Source organism: Podarcis muralis, chromosome 3 (assembly GCF_964188315.1).
Source record: "Podarcis muralis chromosome 3, rPodMur119.hap1.1, whole genome shotgun sequence".
NCBI lineage: Eukaryota > Metazoa > Chordata > Lepidosauria > Squamata > Lacertidae > Podarcis > Podarcis muralis.
Window position 1 is genome coordinate 27,925,868 of NC_135657.1, and position 24,009 is coordinate 27,949,876.

At 39.6% G+C, this 24,009-nt stretch overlaps 1 protein-coding gene across 20 annotated transcripts in view; it reads right to left on the bottom strand.

The window, feature by feature from the left end:
* ESRRG (estrogen related receptor gamma) overlaps positions 1-24,009 on the bottom strand; it is a 466,084-nt gene that overhangs the window by 156,871 nt on the left and 285,204 nt on the right. Inside the window, exon 1 of one of the 20 annotated variants that reach the window (XM_028724642.2) lies at positions 21,383-21,489. The exons of the other annotated variants lie outside the window; for them this stretch is intronic. The gene's annotated coding sequence lies outside the window, so the exon portion shown is untranslated. Of the gene's footprint in view, positions 1-21,382; positions 21,490-24,009 lie in introns of those variants that run through there. 20 annotated transcript variants of the gene reach the window in all.

Genomic DNA, 24,009 nt, shown 5'->3' on the forward strand with positions numbered 1-24,009 from the left:
GTTAAGGTTCTGGTGACTTAAGTGAAGCATGCTCTCCATTAAAATGCACTCCTGGTAAAGGGATTTGTTTCCACCCAATGCAGAGATATGGAATTTCTCGCATTTGGAAAGGGGAGGAGGAGAGAGAGAAGAGAAAACCAAAAGGGAATAAAAATGATGATAGGAAAGTAGGCTGGGGACATGAAAGCAGAGGTTGTCATAAAATACAATTGTTGTCAAGTTTAGTCACTTTCAGTACTAGCTATAAAATCACTTTGTCATGGTCTCATACAGAAAGCTTGAAATTGTATTTTTGTTACGGGAACCAAAATGAGCTGAGGGTATAATAATTTGACATGAGGGTGTGTGTGGGGGGGAATATTTCCTTCAAAAAGTGTAAAGTGCAAATTCACCCAAGGTAGTGTAATGAGAGAGAAAATGGTTTGTTTTGGGGTTGTTGTTTTTTGTTAAAACTGCTGCTAGAGCAAGACAAAATGCACATTGCATCCAATTTCCTACCCATGTATGTGGAAGTAGCGGTATGTATTAAGAGCTAGCTCAGAAGCCAAGGAAGCAAGTTAGAATCCATGATGTTTTCCTTATCACCTCTACAGCCACAGCCAACCCCATAGAAATAGGTCTCCAACCTTCTATAACAAGCTGACCATGTGGGAATTATTTGAGGACTCTTCCTGTTATCTGCTTTTCTTTCACTGGTCTGGGGGATAATAATTCAATCTCAGGGAGGATAAGATGTTTAGCTACTGACCAGAGCTTTTTTAGAGGGAGAGGTGAAGCAAATGGAACTACAGTGGTACCTCGGGTTACATACGCTTCAGGTTACATACGCTTCAGGAAATAGTACCTCGGGTTAAGAACTTTACCTCAGGATGAGAACAGAAATCGTGCTCTTGCGGCACGGCGGCAGCAGAAGGTCCCATTAGCTAAAGTGGTGCTTCAGGTTAAGAACAGTTTCAGGTTAAGAACGGACCTCCAGAACGAATTAAGTACTTAACCTGAGGTACCACTGTAGATAGAAGAGAGCCAGCCCTTTCATTAGGGGTTATTTGGTGAAAGCGTAGATTGGGAAGGCAAGCTGAGGCAAATTCAAGAAAGGTAAATAAAGTATCTTCCAAAAGACAAGCAAATAGCAGGATTGTTAGGTATGAGGGACCAGGGGGAGTCTTGCAATGATAAAGAACAAAGCAAGATCAGGCAAGGTTCTGTCAAGTTATAGAATCTGAGCTGGGGGGGGGGGGGACAGTGATAAATCACATCAGGGAGATGTATAGCAGAGAGACTGCTGTGTGTGTGTGTGTGTGTGTGTGTGTGTGTGTGTGTGTGTAGAAGATCCCTGGTTTAATCCTGAAATTTCTGGTGAAAGGGATCAGGGAGTGGTTGATGGGAAAGATCTCTGAATGAAACTCTGGAGAACTGCTTCCCTGTCAGAGTAAGCCAATATGAGGCTAGATGGACAAATAGGCTTACTCAGTGTAAAGTAGTTCTCCATGCTCCTACATCCAGAGAAAGAGATGGGACATTCACAGAAGGGCTTTTTCATAGAGATGCAATTGCTATGAAGAAACACGTTTCAACTCCCAGGAGATCTCCCAGATCTCCAGTTCAACTTTCCATTGCACATGTCCCAAACAGTTGCTGAGTGTATTGCAAAGAATACTGGAATGGCTTGACCAGGAAGGCACTTGTATGCTTTTCAGAAAGAATCCATCTTTACTCTTAAGGGATCCTAACTATGAACACATTAGTGGACCAGTTTATAAAAGGGTAGGTGAAGTAGATAATACAAAGTACTCCCTTGTTTTATTCTGCAGCTATTTAGCTTCAATATCTGAGCTATTGGCAATTAATTAAAATGCTTAAAGGTGTCAGACCATGCATCACTTTGATAGGAATTTCCTGATTGACTGCAGCAGGATCCAAATCATATACTTTAGACCCTTGGGAATAGACTTTTTTATTATCTCAGTACTGTTTTTCCAACTAGAGAATTTTATGTTCAAGGTCTTTCTACTAAGGATCTAAAGGCAGCTTTAGTTTTAACTTGAAGATTATTCTATATTTTCTTCCAAAGCTGATAAATGTAATGTGTCTTCTTTGTCTGCCTCTTGTCCCCCCAAAAACTTAAAACGAGAAAACAAAACAAAAACAGCCAGTGGCACAAACAGATTTAGCCAACACAGAGAGTAATGTGTGAACAATGTATAGCTGTGAATTGCCCAAAGGTTCATGTATTTTTTAAAAATCTTCAACCAAGATATGGGTGAGATAAAACACCAAGGGAGGAAAAATGCAGTTTGGAAAACAATCAGCAACATGTACACTGTAAATTGAGATGGATGACATTCGAATGCCTAAAAGGAGCTATATTAAACATGACACAAAAAGTTTCAGGGACATGAACAATTAAAACTCAACTAAGCATCATTTAAGGATGTTCCTTTCATTGCCCGATTTCAAAATTTCTAAACTGGTTTTCACTGAAAATGCTCAGTGCGAAGAATGAAAAAAAGAGCTTGCTTCCACGAGCAGATTTTGTGTATTATACGCATTTCTAACACGCCCTTCATCTTTCAGTCAAATTAGGATACATTCACAGGCAATGTAAATCATCACATAAAACACCTATTTGAAGCACAATAAATTAAAATAAACCAATAGCCACTTATCCAATAACCTAGTTCAAGACAGCTATTCTAGTTCAGTTTTGCTTTAGTTCCCAGAGACCCAATGCCTGTGCAAAAGGACAAATGGGAAGATGCCATCTTTTGACCATGGAACACCAAGACTTGTTCCCTGGTATCCTAGGGAACCTGGCCCAGCACTTACTTTTGGAACCAAGCTAAATCTTTTCTGTTTTATCAAGAAATACATCAGTACATAGTGGCATCACTATTTGTTCTGAATTGGTGCCAGAACAGGAGAAGCAGAGAAAAGAGATTCATTATACTAACTTCCAGTGTTATTTTGAAGGCCTACTGAAATGCAAAGATAGAGAAGGGGTAGCCCACCAGTTATTGTTGGACTCCAGCTCCCAATGACCTGGCCAATAGTCAAGGATTGTGGAAATTGTAGTTCAATAACATCTGAAGGCACCACATTATACGTTATAAGTAGGGCTGCCTCTGAAGACAGTTCAGAAAATCCAGCTGGTGCAGAATCTAGAAGCCAGGTTGCTCACCCGGACAAGACAGTGTGAGCCTATTACACAGATCCTGGCCTGACTGCACAGTCTGTCAATTAGTTTCCAGGTCCAATTTTTGACCTAAAAAGCCTTAAACGGCTCAGGTCAGGACTGCAATACCTAAAGGCCCGCATCTCTCCATATGAATCTACCCAGACCCTGCAATCATAATCTGAGCCCGTTCTTCACGTGCCTCCCCCGTGAGAGGTTTGAGGTGCAGCAACAAGTGAACAGGCTTTTCTGCAGTGGCTCCCCATTTGCGGAATGCTGTCCCTGAAGCGGCTCGCCTGCTGCAATCATTACCTATCCTTAGGTGCCAGGCAAAAATGTTTTTTTTAAACCAAGCATTTGGCTGATTAACATTATATGGCCTTTTAAATATGCACGTGGGAGGGGATTACTGGTTTGTTTTGCTTTTGCTCTTCATTTATTGTCTTTTGTGTTTTCATTTTGTATTTTTATGTTGTGAATCACTCACTCTGTGATCTTCAGATGAAGGGTGGTGTACAAATTTAATTAATTAAATAATTTTAAATAAACAAATGTTGGCTACCCCTGGCCTAAGGGTAAATAGAAAACCATTCATACCATCTGCCAGGGATCTGCACGAGCCATAAGATAGCCCAATCTCAATGCATTTCGGTACCACAAGACCTTGAATATAACAGTTTACAACTAAAGGGACGAGCAAATAGCTGTTTGGAGTGGCAGCACTAATACCCGGGTGACAAACTACTTCTTTAAACAATGGGGAAAATTTCCTTACGGAATTAGGACAACCAAGTTTGGAAAAATCTTTTTTCAAGGAATAGAAAACTCTGAGGAACATCCAGTAACCTTCTCAGAACCAGATGCTGTGGACAGGGAAATTTGTCGACCATATGAAGCTGCTTTATATTGGCCCACTCCACACATCACATTAAGCCATAGTTAAAAACACACGTTTAATGTGACTGTGTAGCATTCAGAGAAAACACTGGTTATCACTTGTGACTTGTTCAGAGAGAAGCAAACCAGGAGCCTGGGTTTGCATGTCACAACAAGCCAGACTCAGAATGGTTTCCTGGCAGCGCAGCTGTGGGAAGAGCAAGACAGGAAGAGAGCAAGAACTTGCACACAGCTCGTTCATGTTAAACCATAGTTTGTTTTTCATCTATAGTTTGATGTATGGATCTTGATCTGATCTAGAATACTTATATTCTTACATTGCCCGCTAACACTACATCACAACATATACTACAACAGTAGTACAGGAAAACAGGAATGATTGCACACAAATATATGGTGGTAAATTCAGGACAGAGGACCAATGACTATACTAGTAAATCAATTCACCGATAAAGAAATAAATTCCATTCTATCCATATGCTGTTACTGTACAGTTTTAGCAAAACAATTTGTGTACTATAACTTTGCATTCACAAATATATGTCAACAATACTTGCTTCCTAGTGTCAATAAAAAACCCATATAAAATAAATATAAAGGATTCCCATTTGTCTAGCCTTCTAAAAATTCACTATTTAAATTCCTAGATAGTTAAATAAATAGATATATTTGTTCTTAAGACTATTCTATGTGTAGACTAACGTCTTATCATAAGAATCTCTCTCTCTCTCTCTCTCTCTCTCTCTCTCACACACACACACACACACACACACAGACACACACACCATTTTCATCTTTTGGGATTTTAGCAAGCATGCTGACAAAGTCCAAGAAAAACATAAAACCTTTGGCTTTTCACAGTTACATATTACTATGTGTAATTCAAAGCTATTTATGCTATTGGCCTGTGTGCTAGAGCTTTGCCTTTGGATTCACAGAGCAAAGGTCAGGAAGGAATTGGCATAAATGGATTTCACTTCTGTGTCTGTATGAATAAAGCAAGTGAATTCACATGATAAGCATCTTCATAGAATCTCAAGATGTCTGTTTATTTCTAAATGAAGAAGCCAATAAATATATATTTCTTTTTTTAAAAAATAAAAAATAAAGAGAATAACATGGTTTATATTTTCTCTGATTCTTTACCACCTATGATAGTTACTACAGCTAAATGCTTACAATTTCGAACATACCCACCTCAATGAAATGTTTAATATATGCAGTAGTCATCATTCAGGCACAGTGTTTCATTATGTTCACTGAGTATTTGCTTCAAAAAGGGTACAAGGTTAGGCCAGCAAATGTATTTATATTCTATGTGTACACAAAAATCAGCTGACATCTAATGTGGCTATTTTAATGCTAGAGGGATTGTACTACATTATTTCTTGGCATATCCAAAATATTCTCTCCAGCCAACTGGATTCTATCAGGAGGTTTTTTTGTGTAGAGAAAACAAAAATCAGGATTAGATAGTGCATCTGAGACATTAACTAGGTTGGCATACAGTTGCCAAATCCAGTAAATTGCCTGTAAATCTCATTGATTTCAGTTTAAGAATCAAATACTCTAGCTGAATGTTTCTAGAACTTTTAAGAGGAAACAAAAAGAATGTCCCTAAACTGTCAGAAATTGAGACCAGAGTAAAGTTGTATATTATATTTGGGAAGTAGGGGGGAAACCACAGTGAACTAAGTGTTACTCAGAATTGACCTTTTTGCAGTTAATAGAGCTAACTTAGCCATGTTTATGAATTCTAGTGGGTCTACTCTGAATACCATTCATTTTTCTCCAGAGGGGTTAAGCAGCTCAGGTGGCTAAGCAGCTCAAGGTGTATGAAATCTTCCCCCATTCCAGACTACTCTGTTAAAAAAAAAGAGGACACAATTATCCACAAAAAAACAACTGAAATAAATTGGTAGTGTTCTAGAGAGTTCCAGTGCACTTCAACACTGCCTGTTCAGGAGAACTTCCTAGTTTCCATATGGAAGATGAACAGTTTACATTTTATTTCCCACATATACCCAAGAAATTCATATAATAGAAGGTAACTCTTCTAACATCCCTCCCCCCAGTTTGGAGACTTCCTAACTGAGGGCTATACCATCAAGGTCAAAAATGGGCCATAAATACGGTTTCCCTCTTATTCCACTGCCTGGCTGTATCAAACATGCCGTCAAACCTAAAATGAGATATCTTCTAAAACATCTGTCACAGGAAAACAAATAAATGATAGTCAGATGATGATGTGTGATTGGTTGACTCTGCATTACAGAGGGACTGCTAGTCTAAAGGTTTTTATTAAATATGAAAGCTTAAGATTTATGTTATAGGTGATAAGGCCAAGAATGCTGTAAAAGTGAAAAAAATATGGCAACAGTATGCAGTACATCACTGGCAAGATAATTATTTATATAAAAAGTTGGCATTCTTAGACTTCCAATACATAGCGGATGAAATTCATATATTCAAAGGAGACATAATAATAACCTGTCGCCTGGTGGTGATGGATATGTTTTTAATCCAAATGGCCACAATCTTCAGTCTACCTGTCACAAAGGGACAGGAAAAATTGGAATTTTCCTTTCATAATTCTTAAAGTTGAAAGAGAAAAACCTAGAAGCATGATAAGTGGCTCATTCCAGTGGACAGATGGACAGGCAATACTATAAAATGAGAACCACAGGGCCACTGCTAATGCTGTTTTCCCTCGTTACACTCTCAAACCCTATGAAAGGAATAGCATCCCTTGCAATGAGCATCCCTGTTTTGTTAAAACAAAATCCCCAAATAGACACTATTAAGCAAAATGCATTTAAAGTATCTGAACACCGAAGTGAAAATCAGTCTACAGATATAAGCGGGGAACTACTTCAGGTATTACTAGGAATGTTTGCCTTTGATGGTCTCCTTTGAGGCTCCCATTTCTAACTTCTATGTTACCAGAATGGCCTGTACAGTAGTTAATTTAAACAAATTCACTCAATCAGTCTGCACTAAAAATAAAATAAATGTATCATTCAAATCCAATGGGGGGGGGTAGGAGTAATTTCATACAGGCTCTTTCATCTGCTTTCCCTCCACTGAAGCTAAAGTTCACGTCACAGTTTCCTGGCTGCTTTGGGGTGATAAAGGCTTAATAAGTTGAGATACCTATGGCTCATTTGCCTGCACCTGCAGTTCTTTCACTCCTTCCTTTGCATGAGCTGCAGTTAAACCAAGAAACCTCAAATTAACCAGTTTCCAATGTCACCTGAACCAGGAAACTATGGTTAGCAGCTTTGGAATAGGGTAGGGTACAAAATCATGGTTTGATGTTTCCCCAGTTTAGCAAATATATGATCATCCGTAATGGGCTTATCATTTAAATGATTTTCTCTCTAAAATTCAGATTAACTTGGCAAGAATTGTGGGCAGACTCTTTAAGAAACAAAACATTCCGTTCTCCAATTTGTATTATTGCAATTTCATTATATGTTCAGCAAATTTACAGTAGCAACCCTGATGAATTAATCATTTCCAATATGTCGGATCATATAAATAAAATATCAGCTCATGTGGAAAAATCAGTTGATCTACCCTTTTTTCAGGAAACTTGCTTGAAACAGATAAAGTGATATTTTTCTGAAGAGTCACCGTTGCATTCTTCACTACTCTTCTGAAGGTGCCATTTTTCAAGCATTCCGAAAGCATGTGGAATACTTTAGTTACTGCACTGGCTGTATGGGTGTTTGGAAAAGTCTACTGGAGGATCATGCCTCACGGAGACCCTAACATCTCTACATGCTAGTAGGAACTTTAAGTTTCAATTTCTCAACCTGAACTTTGTAGTTTTCAAAATCCAAATAAAGAGACTAATCAGAAATAAAATTGTCATTGCTTATGGATATCTGTATTTTCTCAAGTTCCCAGGATTCACCTTGTAATAGCACATTTTAACTGGACTCAAATATGGATAACGTACATTTCCCTCATACAGCTCACTAATTTTTGAAAAGGGAATTAGGCAATTACAAAAAGTAAGAGACTGGCAGCAATAGAGATGCAATATGTAAAAGGAAAATGCAGGTCCTATGCAAGGCTTCCCAAACCAATTTTTAATATGACTCATTTGTCCTGCTGAAGCTCAGGAACAAGTGTGTCATTTGAGGTAATACAATCATTGGGTCTCCCTTAAAAATTAACTTCCCCCATATCCCACTCTCTCCACATGAATTTTCATTCAAAGACAGCTAACACTAAGCAGCAAAGGCAAGAACAGAAAGCCAAGTGGTATCTTTATTAAACCAACCTGTCCAGATGTCCAAGATGCCTTTCCCAGTTTTAGTTATTTGCATATTGTGGTACCCGGGGGAGGGGGGGGACGGCCATAATATGCAACACAATATGTTGCTGAACTCCCATCAGGCAGCCAGTATGACTAATGGTCAGAGAGGATGGGAAGCTGTAGTTCAACAACTGTAGGACTTCAGGCTCCTTGTCTCTGTTTGTAGACACACATATAAATTAGTTTCTTGGTGAAATTGCCATATTCTTGAATTAACTGAAATCTGAGCTAGAGTAATGCGCTTTAAAGAAACTCTATTGCAGAAAGCTTTCTTTCCAAAAGGAGTATTTGACAACAATAAATACAACTCACACATCTTAGGACATACTACTCTATAGAAAGTCAACCGTAACAATCTTCTTACCAAAATATGTTGAGGCATCTGCCAAATTGAAATCCAGACCAGACATCTGGACAGCTTTCTTTACTTATCCTCCTTTCTCTCTCCAAATACTAACAAATTGGGGTGGGCGGGGAAAACGCTTGCCATTTTGTAACCTGCTGTGGAATGGAGATAATGGAGCACTCGGCGTAATGTTATTAAGTAGTGACATGGATGCTATTTACCCATATAATTAATAAATAATGCCATAAATAGCCACATTAATGTGATCAGACATCAAAATTAAAAGCTAGCTTTTAATACAAGTCCAACTGGCTGCATTAGCTTATAAATTGTTTCTAGATGGAAGCCTGAGTAAAAACGTCATTCAGTTCTAGCATACACGCAGCTGGTAATAATCTTATTGGTTAGAATGCGTAGAATGAATAGTGATTAATTTCTGAGGGAAACATTACAATCCTGTTTCAGAAGCCCCTATAATTCCTGCTTACTTCACAACTTTTTAACAATAAGTATGCTTGAGTGAATTTAGCTTGATTTCATCCCACTTGTTTCTTCCATCCATATCTCTGGCATCAGGACACTGAGAAGCTTGGGTTTGTAAGTTCATTGGGGCAGGGACCTTTCTTAAAATTATTGTGCTATAAAGCACCTGGTACACTAATGGTGCTGGACAAATCATGCAAGCTGGGAATAAGGGATAATTTTGGCATACACATGGAGGGTACTTGAAACTGCCTGTACATGACTGCTCCTCTACACAGCAAGCCTTTGTGTGTGCACTGGCACAGCATGAAGATTGGCCCCGCCACACGGTTTGTCTCCATGCCACCTAAAGCGGCTTCCAGAAATGTCTGGCAGTCACATGAAAGCAAACTATACAGTGGGGACAAACATGAATGGTGACTGAGCTAGCTCATAGAAAACACCTCCCTGAGCTGAACTGCTATCATATGGAAACAGTATCAAATAGTCTCTGTGAGGCAGTTATATAGTGAGAATTAGTTAAATATAATTTATTTCAAAAGAGCTTGCTTCCTGTTAAGTGTCTTGCAGTCTCAGAACCTCTGTTGCAAAGTGCCTAAGACAGCATTGTTAAACTGATTTACATTTTTGGCCCCTTCATTTGAAATGCATTTAACTTCTAAACTTCAGACGCCTTTGGGATGAAGCAAGGGTTTGCCCTACCATGTCAAGCACAGTTCTGCACCACATACTGAATTTGAAAGGTACTGCTAGGCAGCTCTACAGTGACACCAATGCCAATCCCTGGTGATGACACTCAAGACACAGGTGTCCTCCTACTTGTTAGCACATAGGAGCCACATAATTGAGCCTTAAGAAGCTCAAAATAATTGTATAGAATAGAAGAAGAAGAAGAGTTTGGATTTGATATCCCGCTTTTCACTCCCCTTCAGGAGTCTCAAAGCGGCTAACATTCTCCTTTCCCTTCCTCCCCCACAACAAACACTCTGTGAGGTGAGTGGGGCTGAGAGACTTCAAAGAAGCGTGACTGGCCCAAGGTCACCCAGCAGCTGCATGTGGAGGAGCGGAGACGCGAACCCGGTTCCCGAGATTACGAGACTACCGCTCTTAACCACTACACCACACTGGCTCTCACACTGAATAGTAAAAGCCTCAAAATTTAACAAATTGCTAAAAGGCTTTAAAGGTAAAGTTAAAGGGACCCCTGACCATTAGGTCCAGTTATGGCCGACTCTGGGATTGCGGCGCTCATCTCGCTTTATTGGCCGAGGGACCTGGCGTACAGCTTCCGGGTCATGTGGCCAGCATGACTACGCCGCTTCTGGCGAACCGGAGCTGCACACGGAAACGCCGTTTACCTTCCCGCCAGAGCAGTACCTGTTTATCTACTTGCACTTTGACGTGCTTTCGAACTGCTAGGTGGGCAGGAGCAGGGATCGAGCAACAGGAGCTCACACCGTCACTGTACATCAATTCAGTGCAGTGCAGGGAAAAAAACCATGTGTGGCTTTTGTGATATAAACCCAATGGCAGGTATTCATATGTTTTACTGATAAAACTGGTTTAAAAGGTACCCAGTACAGAATGTAAACAATATAGAATCTTAATTTGGAATAATGCAAGTGGATTATTGGTTTATTCCACATGCCAATAGAATGATCTAGTACCATAAATATTCTACAGCAAGTATATGATGCCGTCCTAATAGTGATTATTGGCTTTTAAAAGACATTAAAATAGTTTTGCATGAGAATTGAATTTAATAGGTTTGACAGGGACTAACCTTAAAGAATCCAGTCCACTCAAATCCCCTTGAAGGCTGCAGCCGAATTTCATGCAAATATTAGAGAAGCAGTTAGGCACCTCAGATAGCAAGATGCTGAGTCCCTTTCTTTCCTAGATCCAAAACTATGATACCTACTGCTAGACCTTTTTAAAGATACATCTTATGAAAGTTCTGATTTCATGCTAAAAGTAAAATAAAATTAGACTAGGGTGGAGACTGCTGAGGAATTGAAAATACTTCCCTCTCACAGAAATTTGACACCTGGGCTCTCTTCATTTTCTGTGTCATAAAAATTGCATTACGTAAAATCAAAGTTTGTATGTATTAAAAAATTGAAGAGTTGTGTTTTAAAAAGCATTCCAGATAAAACTAACATGCCAAATATACACAATTGATATTTATAAGGGGTGTTTTTAAGGGGGAGGGCAAAAAGCATTTGTAATAAAGGTGACCTTAAGTCATCCAAGATTTCTTTCTGAATTCTAAAAGCAGACAAAAATATATTGACTTTACCTATTTTGCTAAATAGTGTGCTTCACTTTTCCCTTGTCTGCGTAAGTAGTCTCTATTACATATATGTACATACATCCAAACCATATCCAGATGGAAGGTATGTTTTACCACCTAGGGACAAAGGTGAGAGCTGTTTCCTAGTTCTGCTGGATCTCTCAGCGGCATTTGATACCATCGACCATAACATCCTTCTGGACCGTCTTGAGGGGCTGGGAGCTGGGGGTACTGTCATACAGTGGTTCCGCTCCTTCCTCCTGGGCCGTGTTCAGAAAGTGGTGGTGGGGGATGAGTGTTCAGACCCCTGGGCTCTCACTTGTGGGGTGCCTCAGGGTTCTGTCCTCTCCCCTATGCTTTTCAACATCTACATGCAGCCGCTGGGAGAGATCATCAGGGGGTTTGGGCTGGGTGTTCATCAGTATGCAGATGATACCCAGCTCTACCTTTCTTTCAAATCAGAACCAGTGAAGGCGGTGACGGTCCTGTGTGAGTGTCTGGAGGCGGTTGGAGGATGGATGGCGGCAAACAGATTGAGATTGAATCCTGACAAGACAGAAGTACTGTTTCTGGGGGACAGGAGGCGGGCAGGTGTGGAGGATTCCCTGGTCCTGAATGGGGTAACCGTGCCCCTGAAGGACCAGGTGCGCAGCCTGGGAGTCATTTTGGACTCACAGCTGTCCATGGAGGCACAGGTTAAATCCGTGTCCAGGGCAGCTGTGTACCAGCTCCATCTGGTACGTAGGCTGAGACCCTATCTGCCCGCGGACTGCCTCGCCAGAGTGGTGCATGCTCTGGTTATCTCCCGCTTGGACTACTGCAATGCGCTCTACGTGGGGCTACCTTTGAAGGTGACCCGGAAACTACAACTAATCCAGAATGCAGCAGCCAGACTGGTGACTGGGAACGGCCGCCGAGACCATATAACACCGGTCTTGAAAGACCTACATTGGCTCCCAGTACGTTTCCGAGCACAATTCAAAGTGTTGGTGCTGACCTTTAAAGCCCTAAACGGCCTCGGTCCAGTATACCTGAAGGAGCGTCTCCACCTCCATCGTTCTACCCGGACACTGAGGTCCAGCACCGAGGGCCTTCTGGCGGTTCCCTCACTGCGAGAAGCCAAGTTACAGGGAACCAGGCAGAGGGCCTTCTCGGTAGTGGCGCCCTCCCTGTGGAACGCCCTCCCACCAGATGTCAAAGAGAACAACAACTACCAGACTTTTAGAAGACATCTGAAGGCAGCCCTGTTTAGGGAAGCTTTTAATGTTTGATGTATCACAGTATTTTAATATTCTTTTGGAAGCCGCCCAGAGTGGCTGGGGAAACCCAGCCAGATGGGCGGGGTATAAATAATAAATTATTATTATTATTATTATTACCATTAAAAATAAATTTTGTACCCGGATTTATTTATTTTAATGTAAAGCACTTGTAAATTAATTAATAGAAAACTGTCTAAAAACGGGAAGGGCAGAAATAAAACATTTTAAACTACCATGGACAAGCAGAAAAAATATACTCCTTTCCAAATGAATGTTACAATATACGTAGTCATGATTGCCTGAAAACAGCACATGTTGTACAAAGCTCCCAAGACGTACTAGCACTTATAAACTCTTGGTTAACAAAGGGCGCCAAAAGCTCTTAAAAAGGGAAATATTTTATTTCTGCTAAATTAATGCTTCTAAGCATTAGATTTCATCAGCTCCACTTAGGCTAAAAGTCCCAAAAGGTTCTCCTCCCGAAAACAGGCTATATTTTATGGGCAAACCAGGCTATCTAAATCTAGATAAAACTCATTGGCTTTGTAATCATCTATACATCTAAATCTATATGCAAATCAAATGCTCTCATGCATTAACGCATTCCAAAGCACCCAGGAGTGAGAGAGGCTCACAGCCTCTCCTAAGCCATCCATAGCCCTCAACTCCCCACCTTCTATTTCCCTTTCTTTATTTACACTAGAGGTACCTAAATAATTCACACTGCCTCCTTTTCAGGCTGAACATTCTTCTGTTGAAGCTTGCAATGAGCAATTGCAGGAACCAGATGGACACATGAATGCAGCAGGTGGGACAGATGGCAGACCGCCCTGTCTGACGCTGGCTGCCTCGGCTTGCACTGCTTTTTCCTTCCAGGTACATTATCATCAGTGTAGCAGAAAGTGCTATGCAAGAAAGGGGGAAGGGGAGGAGGAAGAGAATCTATGTACAAAACTATGGGAATGAGTTAAATAAATAGCCAGCTGCTCACTTGCATTTTCTAACCAAATGCAGTTTCTTTAAAAAAATAATAATAATAATCATGGGATGTATCGATCTTCTCAAAGAAGCCCTCGTCCACCCTATTTATTTATTTTTTACTGGCACATGGCTTAGAAACAGGTGTGATATAGGAGGTGACAAATAAGCCATTCCTAGAGCACGAATATTCACTGAAATATACGATGCACAAACTTCTTACTGTGGTTTCCAACTCCATTTTACCATTCGCAAACCATTATGCATTTGGTGATGTCAAGTGATTTCTTGTGGAACTGTTCTGAGTTTCTGCCTGAAGCCATATTACTTGTTAGACGCAGCCCCTAAATTCCCACTAAAGACAATGACAGTTTTAGGTGTACTGAATTTAGCCTAACTTCCAGCTTTGAGATACATACTATGGAAATCTTATTACAGTACAAATTTGGAGTCTTAAAATTACTGGAACCAATAGATACAGCAATACAGTACATACAAAGTATTTTCTTCATATAATGGGAAATGAACAATACGGGCATGTTTTTGTGCACAGGTGACAGAAAATTCAAACTAATTTTCTGTTTGTTTTCCTTCTACTTTTCTTTCTTGCACATTCCTACACTTCAATGGTACAATCTATTTGTCCAGTCCCCAGGAGTTTATACACTTTCTGTCCTCTGAAGTGCACCATTCTTACACCAATGCAGACACTAGTTACCTTGTGTCATTAATGACACTTTCTGTATAGCAGGTTTTTAAAGTTTGGTCACTATCCCGTAATTATGATACAGTAACTTATCTCATAGGGACGTGGGTGGCGCCGTGAGTTAAACCACAGAGCCTAGGACTTGCTGATCAGAAGGTCGGCGGTTCAAATCTCCGTGATGGGGTGAGCTCCCGTTTCTCAGTCCCTGCTCCTGCCAACCTAGCAGTTCGAAAGCACGTCAAAGTGCAAGTAAATAGGTACTGCTCCGGCGGGAAGGTAAACGGTGTTTCCATGCGCTGCTCTGGTTCACCAGAAGCGGCTTAGTCATGCTGGCCACATGACCCGGAAGCTGTACACCGGCTCCCTCAGCCAATAAAGCGAGATGAGCGCCGCAACCCCAGAGTTGGTCACGACTGGACCTAATGGTCAGGGGTCCCTTTAACTTTACCTTTAAAGCCTTTTAGCTTTACCTTTATCTCATGCTCTAAGCTCACTAAATAAATACTAATTCTAGTTGGTCAGAACAGCAGAATAAGTGTTTGCTATAATTTGTAAGAAATATTGCAAGGTTGTGCAACTTACAGATTTAAAGAACCATTTTGGATTGCATAAAACAGGGTTTGTCTATATTAATAATTATCTAAATTGATAATGATCCGATCTAAATTGACAACAGCACTTGGAGAAAATGTGTACTCAAATGTTTTGCAAGAAAGAAGGAGAAAGCTGTGAGGATGGGAAGTGAAGGAAAAATCACTGAAATCCTATTTAACACTCTTGATATATTTCTGACCTGGCACACAGAAAGTTCTATTTAAGATCTCGCGAGACAGTCTGCTCTCCTAGGATTTCCAGACCGATTTTGAGGCCAGAGAGGTTAAGCAGTTTGGATAAGCTTCAGATAAGCATGCAAACTTTTATACCCTTAGGAGCACTGGTCAAGGCCCTGAAGCTTTAAGGCCCTGTTCACTTTTAATGCCAAGGCAAAAAAAGAAAGAAAGAGTTCAAGAATGATTTCATCAGCTATAACCAGTGATGATATCAGGTACCAATTACCTTTAAAATAAAACATAGGAAAGTAAAATATTTATTTCGTTAACCCAAGTTACCAATGCAATATGCAGACTTTCAAGTTACACACAACTCTTCCTAAAATAAGATGTTCAGTGTGCACATTTGTATGTGCCTGCACATACACTTTTAGATAATTGATATGGGGTCAATTTCTGTCAACAATTTTCTCCAATCCCAATATGGTAATATAGGATATTTTTACAGGCTATGTGATTATACTTGTTGCCCTGAGCTACTTCAGAAGGAAGGGCAGGATGTTATAAAAATAGTAACACAAATATATATTAGGGGATATCTACTTGTGATAGCAGGAAATCCTATGGTTAGAAAACCCAAATAGCAGTCATAGTGGTTGATATTCAGACTAAGTACCTGGGAATCAGAAGGGTGTGCATAAACCCATGTCATAGTCTCCAAGGTGGTACCTCGGTTAATCCATTCCAGAAGTCCATTCTTAAACCAAAACCGTTCTTAAACCAAGGCACGCTTTGCCTAATGAGGTCTCCCGCCACCAGTGCCCTTCCACCATTTGGATTCCGTTCTTAGACAGAGGTAAAGTTCTCGAACCAAGACACTATTTCTGGTTTTGAGGAGTTTGTAAACCAAATGGTTCTTAAATCGTACTCTTCTTAAACAGAGGTATGTCGCTCAGGGGAGAAAACTTACAGATACTATTTATATACTGTATCCAAATAAGTTCCAGGTTGCTTGCATATATACAGTACTCACTGGGATGTTTTAGGCTGTCTTTCCATATGGTAATTTCTTTCCCATGCTCCCCACCAAAGGGACATTAATGAAAATAAATGAACTTTTCAGTACAACATCCAATATTCAGTGCAAAGGACTGTGGCTACAAACAAACTATGTACTCTATTTATTATTATCTAAGTAGTACTATTACCTAACCACATTGCAGCTTAATAATCAAATAAAACCTATGCAAACATCATGTATTTTATTTGGTGGGGAGGCGGGATATCTTTTAAAGTAAGTGGGTCTTGGTTCCATATTTTAACCCCAGTCCAGAAATGCAGATGTGCTCATGGCACCCAAAATGGAGGAGTAAGTCGATTTATATGTGCTATCACCTCCTTCCTCCAATTTGAATAGAGAAACAATTTGAGGCACGGGAAGACTTTCAGTGCATTAACCAGTAAAGAGCACGGGTTTAGGTGAGGCAATGTGATTAAAAGCAACCATTTTTAGCAGAATGCTTTAGCTTACAGAAAATATTATTGCCATTACTATTTCACAAGCATTTAAGATATGTGTTTGTATAAAATACCTTCTGAATAATTTCAAGCCTTCATGGGGCTCGAAATATAAGAATAAACTTCAAGTTGTCCTCTTCTCCCAAATTCTAGTTATTTAAGGGATTTATATCATGCCCTTCAATAACATTCCCAGTGGGGCTTTCAAAATTTCAGTTGTGCCTGTGTGGTGCTCACTTTTTGAAGGGAATAGGGACACAATCATGCACACATTTATACAGGTCACTGTGCTTCTGGGATATCACTTTGTGACAGAAGAACAGTATCAATGAACCTTTGGTTTAAGTGTTCTATGAAATGTATAAGTTTTTTCTCCAAAATCATAAATGCACTTCAGAAATGTGACTACTTTAACATAGCATATGCTCTGATAAATTGTACTTGATTTTTAATCTAATTCTGCCACATGTGTACTGCGCAATCCTATACATGCTTACTCAAAAGTATAAATCCACTGAATTCAATGTGATTTACTGGCAAGTGGATTCAGGATTGAAGACTTAACAGCACCTTTATATCAGAAATTGTTATAGCTTCAAATAAATCTGTTTAACCATAATTATGTTCAGAAGCATGCCCATTCATGTTTGTGCATGCATGCACACAGGGGGAAACAGGACAACATAGTATCTGAAAAATAATTATTATGTGCCAATGCCGTTTTCAAAAAGGCAGCAGAAAATGTTTCTGCTTGGTGGGAAAAGAGCTGTACTTTTAAATTAGCTATATTGAATCTAGATACCATAATTCACCAAAGTGCACAGCTGCTACAATTGGGGTCAGAATTTCAAAGACGCTGAAACGCAGCATCCCCTACTTTTCTCAATGGGAGCTGCAGGGTGCACAGCAATTTTGAAAACCTAGCCGCTTTGTTACCAAGCACCTACACAAGATAGCTGGGCACTTTCCAAAATCTCTCAATATATTCAGGTGCTCAAATGAATACTGTGCCGTGTGTGTGTGTGTGTGTGGTTTCTCTGAGGTTGTCAAGAAAAGTGAGCCAGCTTAGACATTCATGTGCTGAGAGGAAATTACATAGACTATTTATTAATACTCTCTCACCTTAAATACACATTTTACTAAGAGACTAAATTGCTCAGGTCGGATAAAATAGCAATTTATTACTGGGGAGCAATGAAGCCAACTCAGAAATTGTCACATTGATATTCTAGATAACAACAAGGGCAAAAATGTAGACCCTCTTATTCATCTGCAATGCAACCGAGGGTAAGGGAAGAGTGGAAGCTGGTAACCCTTAGCACAACTATACAACTACTAAGATCCACTTTTATTCAATTCCCATACCAAGTCCTGTCTTTTTGTTTAAGATAATACTTCTAAAGCTGTGTCCTGATGCATAAAATATAGACACTAAAATAACTTAAAAAAATCAGCACCAGATTTCTTTTTCAAAGCCTATTTATAACATTAGGATATTAAAACTATCAAAGTCATACATAAGAGACTGCATTCCTATCTATCTCCATTTCCTATGTTATGTGTCCAGTCTGAAGACTGTAGTTTTGCTACTTTTAAGTTTTCGTTTTAGTTTATACTGGTGCTGGAAGTAAAGAATGTAGCTTCTATACCCTTCACATTCCATTTCAGGTCCCTGGTTCTTTTGAGTCCCATGGCTCAAGCTGTCTTGCCCCTAAAAATACCATTTCTGCTCTCCCACCCTACCCTCAAACTTCGGCAAGATGGGAGTGACACCAGAGTTCCTTTGAACGCAAGAACATACAGTGGTACTTCGGGTTACATACGCTTCAGGTTACATACGCTTCAGGTTACAGACTCCACTAACCCAGAAATAGTGCTTCAGGTTAAGAACTTTGCTTCAGGATGAGAACAGAAATTGTGCGCCGGCGGCGCGGCAGCAGCAAGAGACCCCATTAGCTAAAGTGGTGCTTCAGGTTAAGAACAGTTTCAGGTTAAGTACGAACCTCCGGAACGAATTAAATACTTAACCTGAGGTACCACTGTACTTATAAATTCATGAACTTTCTTCCAGACAAGAAAGAAAGAAATTTTATTATTTTTGAAAATAATAGAGGAATAACAAAAATGCGTTATTACTTATTTTTGAAGTGCTGAAAGAATATCCTTGGGTGCACATAAAACAAAATGCCAAATAAATCTAGACTATTCAAGGGAAAACATACATAAAGGTAGAGGAGCAGAATATGAGAAGCAGCTGAACAGGACCATTGACATCGCCCACTGGACAGTGTTTAGTAAATAGAGTGTGCATGGTGACCGTGTGTTTCTATTTGACTGTCCTTGTAAAAGCAAGGCAGGGCTTTCTGTTTTTAGTGCACACTTTGGTTCAGTGTTAATCCTGTTTTATGTTGTTCACACCTGCTACCGACTAGTAGCCTGCCACAAGTTTATGGCTTGTGCTGCTTTAAGTGAATCTCGGCTAACCCCACCTAGACCATCAACAAAAGTTGCCCTACTGAACCCAAAACAAAAGCTGATCTGAGTTTTAAAAGCTTTCTAAAATCACCATGATTCACATTCAGGTACTTTTCCTATAGTGTGTAGGGACTTGCACAATTTTTTCAGCAAAACGAAATACCTTTTAAAACTTTTTTAAAAAAAAAATATTTGCTACTATTATATACTATTATACATTTGGCATACATTCCATTCTGCCTAAGGAAACATACATATCTACTCCCATGTTGTAAAGGCCACATACATACTGACCTGCGACAAGAAGAACATTACTACCAGATGTAAACTTAGTAAATTTTGTAAGGACATTTCCATACAACTCAACCGGATGAGTTCTGATTTTGCTTGCAGTGTTTTGAATAAAGAATGAAGAATGGCACTGAAAGTGCAAACCCCATATAAATATGCAGTGTTATAAATATGCAAACCCCACATAAAAATTGGAATCGTTTTCAGTGCCAATTAGAACACTGACATTTAAAGTGTAAGAAGGAGAGAGTGTGATATGTGTGCCCACACGCGCAATCAAGAGACCATTCTTCTCAGCTAGCCCTATAAGTTTCTGGAACATGCAAACACAGACACAGAGAGAACTAAAAGTATTCTTACCTCCCATCTTCAGCATGATCCGTTGAAAACAGATCTACAGGCCAAAATTTTATATAGCTTTATAAGCTTAAACACTTAATAGTGCAGGCCCATGGAAGTCTTATTTTTTTCAGTTGGTCCTCCCTAATAAATGTGCCTAAGGTTGCAAGCTAAATCAATACCATAGGAAAACATAATTTCCCTGTCAAGCATCAGCCCGTTCCACTAAAAAGTGTAACATTACATCTCCTTTCCCCCGCTTTATATTAGCATTACATCTCTAAACAGTATATTTTATATACTCTAAACAGTATATTTTATATACTGGGTAGATACCAACTTTAGCATACCAGTTTGTTTCTCAGCGCTCTCTCGCTCTTTCTCGTGACAGCCTTTATGCCCGTTATTTGTGCTCACTACAATGCAACACATTGGTAGCTACTATAGATGTTCCACCTTGCCCATTTACTCTCTGCTAATGAGGCCCGGTCAAATTATATGACCCTAATATCTGCCCAGCACATGTTAAGAGCACTGTCCTGAGACTGAAGAATAAGTGCATAGGAAGAGCCTATTGATCCCTGCATCTATGCTTTGCCACAAATCATAGGAAGTTACAAAAGTCGCTTTTACTTGGTAATCTCCATGGTTTCAGACTAGAATATTGCCAGTTCTATGCAAAACCTGGGAATTTCTGCATGCCCTACCACTAAGCTACAGCCCTTTCCTAAAACTAGGTCCTTTACATGCAAATAATGTCCTTTACCGTTGAGCTACATCCCTTCTCCAAGTTGTAGGACCACTGTCGCAGGAAAGTGAGACAAGCATCTAATTTTAGACCTTCGCTTTTGAGGACTGTTGCCTACATAGCCTGTTTCTGCAGCCATGGGGCTGCTTTCATCTCACTTACTTCCACATGGTCCTCTTTTCCTGAGGTAGATGAGCACTGATTTCACAGCAGTCGCGCTCTCCATGGCACTGCAGAGTGAAGCTAGCCTACAACTGGAGACCAGATGACTCTATGTCATCATCCCTGATGTAATGTCTCTCCTGTAGTCTGCACAAGGGGCAGAACAGTGTCTGCGCAGCCTCTTTCCAAGTCACACTGCAGCAACAGCAACAGAGAAGCCATAAGACAGCTCCTAGCCTTTCATCCCATGGTCTAATCTGTAGCCAACTGAATTCAGCCAGCCTTTTAAAGTGAAATCAGTGAATTTTCCATCAGCTCATACACAGCTGAGGGCGGGGTGTGTGTGTGTCAAATAAAAGGTTTCCAGAAGGCACACTTGGATGTATCACACACCCAAAAATCTCTGCTGTTGTGATTGCTGCTAAAACTCCAGACCTACAATTACAAATTACCATCTTTTGCAACTTTAAAAAAAATATCACAGAGATTTGAAAAGAATAAGGCATTTTGAAAGCCCAAAAGTTACCATTTCGGAACAGTTTAATCATACTTCAATGACATGGGCAAGGCTGTACAGCTACACGTTTATCCACGTCATTGGCAATAGTAACTTACCGATAATTTGGTATTTGAGGTTTGGAGTAATATTGTTGATTTCCAGGCAATGTTATTAGTGGCTGAAAGAAAACAGTGGTGTGCCCTGCTGCCTTCCAGCACTGCTTCCAAATATGCCTGCTTCAGGAGGAGATAAGACTACTTTATTTTGATTGCAGTGTTTTCCCCAGGCAGACAATTTTATTTCAGTTTGAATCTTTAAACCATTACATTTTCAGTGATGCATTTTTATATTTACAGTTGACATCTTCGCAGAAGAATGAAACCTCTGAGCAACAGCTCTTAAAGCATGAAGTTTGCCTCAAGTAAGTACTTAAATTATTTTACACACAAATGGAGCCAGTTGTCTTTAGCTAAAATTTGATAAACCTTAAACTGAAGACCTTTCCTCTAAATGAAGGTCTCAAATTGTGAAAATAAACTTGCCAATGAAATATATATTTGCCCATACAAAAAGCCTATTGAAACCAGAACGGTTGGGACCATTTATCAGCTTGTCAACATCTTTCTCTTAAAAGTCCCACTCTCAGTTAAAGGTACAGAACAAGGGTGTCTCGATTAATCGAATGCTATTGACCCAAATGGGTGACAGTGATCTCAATGAGGATAATGAATAAAAATCCCAAATCAATCAACTGTGGTTTATAATACCATTTATCAACCTGAGTGCATCAAAGTTATCTGCACGTAGGAAGAGAAGCATAATAATGTTATAGTATTATATTAGAACAGCCTCAGAATAACATGCTTCCCTAAGGATCAACTAAAAGGATCAACTAAAGCAGCAGCTTGTAATGCTAAATATTATATATATTTTAATTAATTGTATATAAAATTAGTCAAACCTCAAACAATGTCTTACCAAGTATGTGTTGTTTTTGTCCACTTAAGTGATGGTGTTAGTATCACTATACGTATATTGACTATACGTATACTGAGACTTTAAGGTTGCAGTTCTACACGCACTAATCTGGAAATAAGGCCCATTGAACTCAATAGGATTTACGGGTACATCAGACCTGACATGCACAGGATCACACTATGGTACAAAATTAATTTTTTTAGAACGCTGCCTATATACTTATCTTTGTTTCATTTCATTTCATTTTCTTATAAACTAAAAAAGAGTAGACTTTTGTTTTGCTTTTAAAACCGCCACAAAATAAATATACTGGGAAATATCACAATATTATATGACTTTTAGCTTTACATTATAGCGATGATTACATTTCTAGTCTCACATTATTGAAAACAATGATGGCTATGTCAGAATATAAAGTATGTGCTCCCTGGTAAGATTAGGACACACATTTAATAGAATGGATAAAGATGCTGAAATTTTCTGAAGAACGCTTGAAACAGATGTAGTCCACTTATCAAAAGAGCTGTTGTTGTTGCCAAGGGCTTCTTTCTCAATATATTCACCTGCACTTTAGTCAAGGTATTAAGTCCTCCCCTTCATTACTGCATACTCACAAGCACCCTACTATTCAATTTAAATGGAAAAAAGGCATGACATGTCTAAAACATTTACTTTTGCTAATGTAAAAGTGTTGGCATTTTGCTCCATTCCTGATAAGCTGGTGCCAGTGGAAGTGATTATTCTTTTCTTATTCAAAGCATATCAGCAGCCGAAAGCACTCTCAATCTTATCAGGTGTATGAACAGCGCAGTTACTGAAAACAGTTTGTCCTGCTTCTCTCTCTTTCTGCCAGGCTATCAGATAAACCCAACTAACTAACTGTATTTACACACAATCAAACATAAGCTGTATCTTCGAAGAACTGTTGACTGATTTCAACATGCCACAGGTTTGCTGCTTGACACTGGTGACACAAAAATGCCAGCAGTGTGTATCCTCAAACTGCAATCATGAAAAAGGTCCCTCTATAAAAACATGCCAGAAACATACCAGACAAAAAATGGGTGGCAGCAAGGCAACAAGAGGCCTTAGGAATTCTCAACCTTGGTCTACTTCTCTCATTATAATGGCATCCCAGTATACTGGTATGATTTCATGGTGCGTGAGTCTTCTTTGACATTGAACACACATTTTCTCTATAGGCGTTGCTTTTTATCATGCTCTTGGCTTGCTAATTCCCTTTAATTCGTTTTTATTGTTTATTAGTAAACACAGAAAGCAACCACTCGAACTATGGAGATAGCATATGCAATAGAAATGCTTAAATAAATATTAAATTTGATTACAAAGTGCGTAATCCTTGCTCCACAGAAGGCAAAAGCTGTGAAGTGTGATTGCCCCCCATCCCTGCATCCCAACTTCTTTTGCTAAATACCCTGGCAGAACAGAAAAACACAGGCACATACTACACCTGAGCCCATCTTGTGTTTCTACCTCAACTCCAGAAGCAGAATGAGCATCCTTTAGATTTGTAGGAAAACAATGAGATGAATTAAACCAAGTGTGCTGTGCTGTGTAATTCAGCCGATTGTTGCTTCTCCATCTGTGAAGCCATGGTCCCCTTGATTGATGGGACAGGTGTCACTCATACTGATGTAAACTGGTGCCAGTGGATGCTCAGCTCTTGCTAATATGACCCTAGTACTCCTGTAGAAAACCATTTTCTAATACAGTGATGATACTGTGCCTAGTTGTCTTCCTTCAG